Genomic DNA, 11,516 nt, shown 5'->3' on the forward strand with positions numbered 1-11,516 from the left:
TGATTCCATAACATCAAAGGGTATAATAACACTTAATTTCAATTGATGCAAGCTTTAACTGTCACCAAGGTGATGCCGACCACTGATGTATGACCTGCAAACCCAGCAGTGTGTCAGCATTGTAAATAACACCAACATTCTTTCAGGCAAAGCAATCATTGATGAGCTCCTGATGTAAGGCTCTTGCAGCTATCATGCCACCACAGGCCCTTTCATGCAGTCTACAGGGGGGCAGGGGCATGGCTTAAGCATCAGCCTGATTGTGTGGGCCGATGTCAGCGTCTGCCTCTTCGTCCTCCTCTTCCTCTCTCTGGTGAAACATAGAAACATAGAAACATAGAAACATAGAAACATAGAAACATAGAAACATAGAAACATAGAAACATAGAAAATAGGTGCAGGAGTAGTCCATTCGGCCCTTCTAGCCTGCACCGCCATTCAATGAGTTCATGGCTGAACATGCAACTTCAGTACCCCATTCCTGCTTTCTCACCATACCCCTTGATTCCCCTAGTAGTAAGGACTTCATCTAACTCCTTTTTGAATATAATTAGTGAATTGGCCTCAACAACTTTCTGTGGTAGAGAATTCCACAGGTTCACCACTCTCTGGGTGAAGAAATTCCTCCTCATCTCAGTCCTAAATGGTTTCCCCCTTATCCTTAGACTGTGTCCCCTGGTTCTGGACTTCCCCAACATTGGGAACATTCTTCCTGCATCTAACCTGTCTAACCCCGTCAGAATTTTAAACGTTTCTATGAGGTCCCCTCTCATTCTTCTGAACTCCAGTGAATACAAGCCCAGTTGATCCAGTCTTTCTTGATAGGTCAGTCCCGCCATCCCGGGAATCAGTCTGGTGAACCTTCGCTGCACTCCCTCAATAGCAAGAATGTCCTTCCTCAGGTTAGGAGACCAAAACTGTACACAATACTCCAGGTGTGGCCTCACCAAGGCCCTGTACAATTGTAGCAACACCTCCCTGCCCTTGTACTCAAATCCCCTCGCTATGAAGGCCAACATGCCATTTGCTTTCTTAACCGCCTGCTGTACCTGCATGCCAACCTTCAATGACTGATGTACCATGACACCCAGGTCTCGTTGCACCTCTCCTTTTCCTAATCTGTCACCATTCAGATAATAGTCTGTCTCTCTGTTTTTACCACCAAAGTGGATAACCTCACATTTATCCACATTATACTTCATCTGCCATGCATTTGCCCACTCACCTAACCTATCCAAGTCGCTCTGCAGCCTCATAGAATCCTCCTTGCAGCTCACACTGCCACCCAACTTAGTGTCATCCGCAAATTTGGAGATACTACATTTAATCCCCTCGTCTAAATCATTAATGTACAGTGTAAACAGCTGGGGCCCCAGCACAGAACCTTGCGGTACCCCACTAGTCACTGCCTGCCATTCTGAAAAGTCCCCATTTACTCCTACTCTTTGCTTCCTGTCTGACAACCAGTTCTCAATCCATGTCAGCACACTACCCCCAATCCCATGTGCTTTAACTTTGCACATTAATCTCTTGTGTGGGACCTTGTCGAAAGCCTTCTGAAAGTCCAAATATACCACATCGACTGGTTCTCCCTTGTCCACTCTACTGGAAACATCCTCAAAAAATTCCAGAAGATTTGTCAAGCATGATTTCCCTTTCACAAATCCATGGTGAGGTGGACTGTCAGACTCATCAGGCAATTCTTGTCCCCTCCTGATAGCCAAGTTGCGCAGCATGGAGCACACCACCACGAATTGAGCTACCTGCTCAGGGTGGTATTGGAGGTCACTTCCTGAGTGGTCCAGACATCTAAAATGCAGCTTCACCACTCCAATGGTTTTCTCCATGATATTGCGAGTGGCTCTGTGGCTCTCGTATCGCCTCGCGGCTTTGGTGTGGGTGTCATGCAGGGGGGTCATCAGCCAGCTGGTGAGCCCATATCCTTTATCACCAAGCATCCAGCATTGATCTTGTGGCTCATTGTTAAACAAGTCAGATACAGTGCCCTCACGCAGGATGTGAACATTATGGATGCTGCCCGGAAATTGAGCATTCACTGCCAGTATAATTTGCTGGTGGTCGACAACGAGTTGGACATTCAGGGAGTGGAATCCCTTGCGGTTCCTGAAAGCCACTGCATCCTGAAAAGGTGCCGCATCGCGATGTGTGTACAATCTATTGTTCCCTGCACCTTGGGGAAGTTTGCAATTCTAGAGCCCTCTCACTCTGTGTCTCCCTGGTCATAGGGAAGCTGATCAAGTCCCTCCTGCATGCGTACAGGGCTTCAGTGACCTGTCGAATGCGCAATGTGTGGCATGCTGAGAAAGTCCGCAAATGTTGCCAGCTGTGGCCTGAAAAGAACCCGAGACATAGAACGGCAGTGCCGCGGTGACTTTGACCATAATGGACAGTGCAGTACTGATGGCGCTGGCAGGCTGCAGATCTTCCCTTATGAGCTGACATACCTCAGTGATAACCTCTTTGTGAAAGTGCAGTCTCCAAAGGCAGGTGGTGTCGTGCAAGTCGAGCTAAGCCTGCTTCTCCCTGTACTTGCGGGGGGTGTAACGTCTGGTCCTCCTCATCAGTCTGGCACATCTTACATTGGGCACATAATGCTGTGGAGCATACCTTCGTCAATCTCGAGTCTGTTGCATGTAACTGGTCATCAAGAGAGGGTGAGAAAGGACAGACCCTATTGCAATAGCTCTCTGATTTCCACCGATTGATCACAAACAATGAATGTCCTGACAATGACACCTATTCAATTCCAATCGGTCAAAGTATGGTCAAGATATTTGTAGAGATGTTCACATCATCTCCAACTACCTCCAGAGTACATCCGAACTCCCCCGAGGTTGAAGCACAGCAGCCTTTTAAAGGATGCGACATGTGATGTAGAACATGGCGTCCATAATGGTGCGATTAGTTCTGGTTAGTTCCACTTTTTCTGGGCGTTTTTTTGGGTGAGCGATATTGTGGGCGATATGTTTGCGAGCTGGTGAAATTGACGCTGGGCGATCTCATGGCTGCTAGTTTCGGTAAATATGCTCTTTACGACAAAAAAAGTGGGCGGGTGGTATTATTGAATCTCGGCATTAAATTAGTGCAGAAATTAACGCTGGGAGATATTATGGGCTTTGATTTAGCCCATTCTCCCATTCTGATGATTCCGCCCAAAAACAGTGGGCAGGTGGTATTATTTTTTCCCAGCGTTAAGCACATGGGAAAAGTAACGCTCGGCGATAAGTTTCTTAAAACTGCCCATCAGGTTCCATTTTGTGGATAAATGGGTGATATCTGGGTGTTATACATCATTTCAGTGATAAAATGGGCATTAAGTGTGCGTTAAACATACAAAAAAAGTGTCGGTTCTAGCCCAATAAGTCTTTTTTAATTATGTGGGTCTTGGGCCAGCAATGCTCTGAATGTTTCCTTGCATCACTATACCATTACGATCTACAGATATATTCCCAATCATCTGCAGTAACTTTGGTGGAAGATCCACGGAAACCACAAAGAAATACCACAAACAGCAGTTAGGCTGTTTCTCTGGGATTTGATGGATCTTTCACCAAATCTATGGGGGTTGATTGGGTGAATCGCCGCAGAAATTCAAAGCCTTAGGCTGGAATTTACTTAACCTGGGCGGGGCAGGTACAGGTGGTCGCTGTGTTGGGTCATGACCCTGTTCTTACTTCCATCTCACTGCAGAAACTGACAGTGTGCTCATGGAGCCTATTAAACCTGCCCTACACGTTACCAGGCCCTATTAAATGGTGTGGGTCTGATGATGTCATCAATGATGCATTTTCAGCCAGGATATTTAAAGGAGCCATGGCCACATTGCATTTGAAGGTTCATCTAGAAGTGTGCGATCACCACTGGCGGTTTTGATTACTCCGAATACTTGGAGACATGACTACACAGAGGCAAAGGGCTGCACCCAGGGTCTCCGATAACTCCCTCCATATGCTTGTGGTGGGAGTCAGAGCACGCAGTGGGGTCCTCTTCCCTTCGAATGGGTGGAAGAGACCTACCCAGGAGACAAAAAGAGCCTGGCTCCAAATTGCAGAAGAGGTGAAATGTGTTTAGGAGGACCTGAGTGCAGTGCCGAAAACGTTTCAATAATCTCATTAGATCAGGAAAGGTGAGTGCAAAGCCACACTCAACTTCATCCTGCTGTGCCTCTCATCACATTCCCATTGCTCTGCCTTCCCAAACCTACTCCAACACATCCTTACTCACACCAACATACCTTGCACGTCCACCCATCCCTCTCATCACGTAAGAAGGCCACTTGGCATTGCTACCCCAATCCATCATAATTTCCCTCGAAAGATGTAACCCATCTATTCCTCACAATTCCATCATTCTCACTGAACATTTTTATCTTTCCCTCCTAGCAGGAAAAGAGAGTGCACAATAAGAGGAAGAGAACTGGAGATGGGTCTCCATAATTTTCCACCCTCAGAACAGCATAGGAGGCTGCATTGGAAGCATGGGAGTGGCCATGCAGATGGAGATAGGAAACGGAGCGAGAGGGACATCTCAGCAATCTGGTGTCAGAAATTTAGCTACATGGCATACATCAGTCATTCATATGGGGACTGATGTCATCAGCCTCTAAATGGCCATCATGTGCTTAATGGTATCTGTACCCATCATTCATATGGCATAGCTAACTCATCTCTTTACTCTCCCACAGGTGCAAGAGCCCCTTGCACCCCCACCCCCATTGTCCAGGAGGAAGAGGAAGACGACTCCTCAGAGGAGCATCCAGCCTCTGAGACACAGCGTCACCAGACATAAACGCACCCAACACCAGTGCAGAGATGCAAACTCCAGTGGGTCCCACGCAAGATAGAGTAGTGTTGTCACTTGGTCTGCCTCAAGTCACAAGTGAGCAAGAGCAAATGGTGGACACAGGGACAGCAGTGGAAACTCCTCGCCGGAGGGCGCAGGATGCTTCTAGCTCTGCTCAGTTGTATGCAGACGCTGAGCCTCGGGGGTCATCCAGAAAGAGAGCGATCCTGGAGGTGCAGAAAGAAGTGCAGGTGGCTCTGACAGGTTTTGCAACCACAATATCTGCAAATGTGCAGAGAATGGAGAGTTAATTTCTAACACGAGCACCACCATATCGCAGCTTTCTTCTTAATTATCAACCACACAGCTTATTTTAGTGTCATCTGCAAACTTCTTAATCATACTCTCTACATTCAAGTCCAAATCATTGATATATACCACAAAAAGCAAGGGACCTAGTACTGATCCCAGCAGAACCCCAGTGGAAACATCCTTCCAGTCACAAAAACATCCATCAACCATCACCCTTTGCTTCCTGCCTCTGAGCCAATTTGGGCTATCTATGGAGAATAGATGGCTATCTATGTAGCATATATGGCAGAGACTTATAGACGTTCTGTTTAGGAGTGATATCAGTGTAGACATGAGTCCTCATAGCCCCAAAGATGTGCAAAAAGGTGCTCTCCAGCTTCTTGCGAGCAGGGAAGTGCAAGTGGCCCATGAGAGGGATGGTGGTGAGAGACATGGAAGTGTGGGAGCTCCTCTCAAACCATTCACACTTCTCCACCATTACCATCCCCTCAGTCAGAGCCCCAGATGCCTCCTCGGACTGCAATGGCCGAGTCTGCCACTGCACAATCGCAGTAGGAGCAGACTTTGGCAGGGCACTCACAGGTTCCAAAACCGAGAGGACATCCACCAAGAGTGTCCAAGCAGTCACAGCAGGGAAGTGAATAGGCTGCCTCTACCTCTGCTAAAACCGTAGGGGTAGTACTCGTAAAAGCATGCATAAGAGAAAGATGACACACAAGTATTTGTAACAAGATATAGATGAGTTAATGGCACAATCGAAATAAATGGCTATCATCTGATAGCCATTACAGAGATGTGGTTGTAAGGTGACCAAGGCTGGGAACTGAATATTCAGGTGTATTTGCCAATTTGGAAGGATAGGCAGAAGGGAAAAGGAGGTAGAGTAGCTCTGTTAATAAAGGATCAGATTAGTGCAGTAGTGAGAAATGATATTGGCTCAGAAGATCAAGATGTAGAATCAGTTTGGGTGGAGATAAGAAATAATAAGGGAAAGAAGTCACTGGTGGGAGTAGTCTATAGGCCCCCTAACAGTAGCTACACTGTACTCAGAACTCCTATACGGCAAGCAAGCTCCAGGAAATGTTTCAAAGACACCCTCAAAGCCTCCTTGATAAAGTGCAACATCCCCACTGACACCTGGGAATCCCTGGCCAAAGACTGCCCTAAGTGGAGGGCGCTGAGCACCTCGAGTTTCATCGCCGAGAGCATGCAAAAAAAAAGCGCAGGCAGCGGAAGGAGCGTGCAGCAAACCAGACTCCCCACCCACCCTTTCCTTCAACGACTGTCTGTCCCACCTGTGACAGAGACGGTAATTCCCGTATTGGACTGGACAGTCACCTGAGAACTCACTTTTAGAGTTGAAGCAAGTCTTCCTCGATTTCGAGGGACTGCCTATGATGAGAAGTCTCTGTAGGGCAGAGTATAAATCAAGAAATAATGGAGGCTTGTAAGAAAGGTACAGCAATAATCATGGGCAATTTTAAGCTTCATATTGATTGGACAAATCAAATTGGCAAAGGTAACCTTGAGGAAGAGCTCATAGAGTGTATTCAGGATGGTTTCTTGGAACAGTACGTTGTGGAACTAACGAGGGAACAGGCTATTTTAGATCGGGTAATGTGTAATGAGACGGGATTAATTAATGATCTCATTGTAAAGGAGCCTCTTGGGAAGAGTGATCAGAGAATAGTAGAATTTCACATTCAGTTTGAGGGTGAGAAAGCTAGGTCTCAAATTAGTGTCCTGAACTTAAATAAAGACAATTACAAAGGTATGAAGGCAGAATTGGCTGAAGTGGACTTGGAAAATAGATTAAAGGGTAAGATGGTAGATAAGCAGTGGCAAACATTTAAGGAGATATTTCATAACTCTCAGCAAAAATATATTCCAGTGAGAAAGAAAGAGTCTAAAGAGAAGGATGAACCATCCGTGGCTAATTAAGGAAGTAAAGGATAGTATCAAATTGAAAACAATGGCATACAATGTTATGAAGAATAGTGGAAGGCCAGGGGATTGGGAAATTTTTAGAAACACACAAAAGATAGCTAAAAAAATAATAAAGAGAGAGAAAATAGTTTATAAGAGTAAACTAGCAAGAAATATAAAACCGACAGTAAGAGCTTCTACGGGTATATAAAAAGCAAGAGAGTAGCTAAAGTAAACATTAGTCCCTTAGAGGATGAGACTGGGGAATTAATAATGGGAGACAGGGAAATGGCAGAGACTTTGAACAAATATTTTGTATCGGTCTTCAAGATAGAAGACACTAAAAGCATCCCAATAATTGATAATCAAGGGGCTATTGGGAGGGGGGATCTTAAAATAATCACTATCACTGGAGAAAAAGTATGAGGCAAACTAATGGGATTAAAGGTGGACAAGTCGCCTGGACCTGATAACATGCATCCTGGAGTCATAAAAGAAGTGGCTGCAGAGATAGTGAATGCATTAGTTGTAATCTACCAAATTCCCTGGATTCTAGAGAGGTCCTAGCAGATTGGAAAACCGCAAATGTAACATCTCTATTTAAGAAAGGAGGGAGACAGAAAGCAGGAAAGATAGACCAGTTAACCTAACATCTGTCATTGGGAAAATGCTAGAGTCCATTATTAAGGAAGTAGTAGCAGTACATTTAGAAAATCATAAAACAGTCAAGCAGAATCAGCATGGATTTATGAAAGGGAAATCATGTTTGACAAATTTTCTGGAATTCTTTGAGGATGGAATGAGCAGGGTGGATAAAGGAGAGCAAGTAGATGTCATTGATTTGGAATTCCAGAAGGCATTCAATAAGGTGCCACATAAAAGGCTAGAGCACAAGATAAGAGCTTATGGGTTTGGGGGTAATATATTAGCATGGATAGAGGATTGGCTAACTAACAGAAAAGAGAAATGGGATAAATGGGAATTTTCAGATTGGCAAACTGTAACTAGTGGGCTGCCACAGGGATCAGTGCTGGGGCCTCAACTATTTAAAATCTATATTAATGACTTGGATGAAGGGACCGTATAATGTAGCCAAATTTACTGATGATACAAAAGTAGGTGGGAAAGCAAATTGTGAGGAGGACGCAAAGAATCTGCGAAGGGATATAGCTATCCTAAGTGAGTGGGTGAAAATTTGGCAGATGTAGTGTAATGTGGGAAAATGTGAGGTTATCCACTTTGGTAGGAAAAATAAAAAAGCAAATTATTATTTAAATGGGGAGAGATTACAAAATGCTGGGGTACAGAGGGATCTGGGGGTCCTTGTACATGAACCATAAAAAGTTAGCATGCAGGTACAGCAAGTAATTAGGATGGCAAATGGAATGTTGACCTTTATTGCAAGGGGAATGGAGTATAAAAGTAGGGAAGTCCTGCTAAAACTGTACAGGGTTTTAGTGAGACCACACATGGATTACTGCATATAGTTTTGGGTCTCCTTATTTAAGGAGTGATATATTTGCATTGGAGGCAGTTAAGAGAAGGTTCACTGAGATGAAGGTTTTATGTTATGAAGAAAGGTTGAGCAGGTTGGGTCTATACTCATTGGAGTTTAAAAGGATGAGAGGTGATCTTATTGAAACATCTAATATTCTGAGGGGGCTTGACAGAGTAGATGCAGAGAGGATGTTTCCGCTCGTGGGGGAATCTAGAACTAGGGGGCATAGTTTCAGAATAAGGGATCGCCCATTTAAAACTGAAATGAGGAGGAATTTCTTCTCTCAGAAGGTCGTAAATCTGTGGAGGCTGGGTCATTGAATATATTTAAGCTGGAAATAGAGAGATTTTGGAACAATAAGGGAGTCAAGGGGTTACGGGGAGCGGGCAGGGAAGTGGAACATAAGAACATAAGAACATAAGAACATAAGAAATAGGAACAGGAGTAGGCCATACGGCCCCTTGAGTCTGCTCCGCCATTCAATAAGATCATGGCTGATCTGATCATGGACTCAGCTCCACTTCCCCGCCCGCTCCCCATAACCCCTTACCACTCAAGAAACTGTCTATTTCTGTCTTAAATGTATTCAATGTCCCAGCTGCCACAGCTCTCCGAGGCAGCAAATTCCACAGATTTCCAACTTTCTGAGAGAAGAAATTCTTCCTCATCTCAGTTTTAAATGGGCGGCCCCTTATTCTAAGATCATGCCCTCTAGTTCTAGTCTCCCCCCATCACTGGAAACATCCTCTCTGTATCCACCTTGTCAAGCCCCCTCATAATCTTATACGTTTCGATAAGATCACCTCTCATTCCTCGGAACTCCAATGAGCAGAGGCCCAACCTACTCAACCTTTCCTCATAAGTCAACCGCCTCATCACCAGAATCAACCTAGTGAATCTTCTCTGAACTGCCTCCAAAGCAAGTATATCCTTTCTTAAATATGGAAACCAAAACTGCATGCAATATTCCAGGTGTGGCCTCACCAATACCTTGTATAGCTGCAGCAAGACTTCCCTGCTTTTATACTCCATCCCCTTTGCAATAAAGGCCAAGATACCATTGGCCTTCCTGATCATTTACTGTACCTGCATACTATCCTTTTGTGTTTCATGCACAAGTACCCCCAGGTCCCGCTGTACTGCAGCACTTTGCAATCTTTCTCCATTTAAATAATAACTTGCCCTTTGATTTTTTCTGCAAAGTGCATGATCTCACACTTTCCAACATTATACTCCATCTGCCAAATTCTTGCCCACTCACTTAGCTTGTTTATGCCCTTTTGCAGATTGTTTGTGTCCTCCTCACACATTGCTTTTCCTCCCATCTTTGTATCGTCAGCAAACTTGACTACATTACACTCAGTCCCTTCTTCCAAGTCGTTAAGATAGATTGTAAATAGTTGGGGTTACAGCACTAATCCCTGCAGCACCCCACTAGTTACTGGATGCCAACCAGAGAATGAACCATTTATCTCTACTCTCTGTTTTCTGTTTGTTAGCCAATCCTCTATCCATGCTAATATATTACCCCCAACCCCGTGAACTCTTATTTTGTGCAGTAGCCTTATATGTGGCACCTTGTCAAATACCTTCTGGAAGTCCAAATACACCACATCCACTGGTTCCCCTTTATCCACCCTGTTCATTACATCCTCAAAGAACTCCAGCATATTTGTCAAACATGACTTCCCCTTCATAAATGCATGCTGACTCTGCCTGACCGAATTTTACTTATCCAAATGTCCTGCTACTGCTTCTTTAATAATGGACTCCAACATTTTCCCAACCACAGATATTAGGCTAACTGGTCTATAGTTTCCTGCTTTTTGTCTGCCTCCTTTTTTAAATAGGGGCATTATATTTGCAGTTTTCCAATCTGCTGGGACCTCCCCAGAGTCCAGGGAATTTTGGTAAATTACAACCAATCCATCCACAATCCCTGCCGTTACTTCTCTTAAGACCCTAGGATGCAAGCCATCAGATCCAAGGGATTTATCTGCCTTTAGTCCCATTATCTTACTGAGTGCCACCTCCTTGGTGATTGTGATTCTGCTAATTACCCCCCCCCCCCCATAGCCTCTTGATTATCCACTGTTGGAATATTGTTAGTGTCCTCTACCGTAAAGACTGATACAAAATATTTGTTCAGAGTTTCTGCCATTTCCATGTTCCCCATTACTAGTTCCCCGGTCACATCCTCTAAAAGACCAACATTTACTTTAGTCACTCTTTTCCTTTTTATATACCTATAGAAACTCTTGCTATCTGTTTTTATATTTTGTGCTAGTTTACTTTCATAGACTATCTTCGCTTTCTTAATCATTTTTTTCGTCATTCTTTGCTGGCTTTTAAAAGCTTCCCAGTCTTCTGTCCTCTCAGTAGTTTTGGCCACTTTGTATGCCCTTGTTTTTAATTGGATACCGTCCTTGATTTCTTTACTTAGCCACGGATGGCTATCTTTTCTCTTACACCCTTTCCTCCTCACTGGAATATATTTTTCTTCAGGGTTGTGAAATACCTCCTTAAATGTCCACCACTGTTCATCAACCGTCCTACACTTTAATCTATTTTCCCAGTCCACTTTACCCAACTCTGCCCTCATACCTTCATAGCCTCCTTTATTTAAGCTTAGTACACTGGTTAGAGATCCAACTTTCTCACCCTCCATCTGAATTTGAAATTCAACCATGCTTTGATCACTCATTCTGAGGGGATCCTTTACTAGGAGATTGTTTATTAATCCTGTCTCATTACACAGGACCAGATCAAAATAGCCTGCCCCCTGGTTGGTTCCATTACATACTGCTCAAGGAATCTGTCCCTTATGCACGCTATGAACTCGTCCTAAAGGCTACCCTGACCAATTTGATTTGTCCAATCAATATGGGGGTTAAAATCACCCACGATTATTGTTGTTCCCTTTTTACAAGCTCCCACTATCTCCTGGTTTATGCTCCGACCAACAGAGTTGGTACTG

This window comes from Pristiophorus japonicus, chromosome 5 (assembly GCF_044704955.1).
Source record: "Pristiophorus japonicus isolate sPriJap1 chromosome 5, sPriJap1.hap1, whole genome shotgun sequence".
NCBI lineage: Eukaryota > Metazoa > Chordata > Chondrichthyes > Pristiophoridae > Pristiophorus > Pristiophorus japonicus.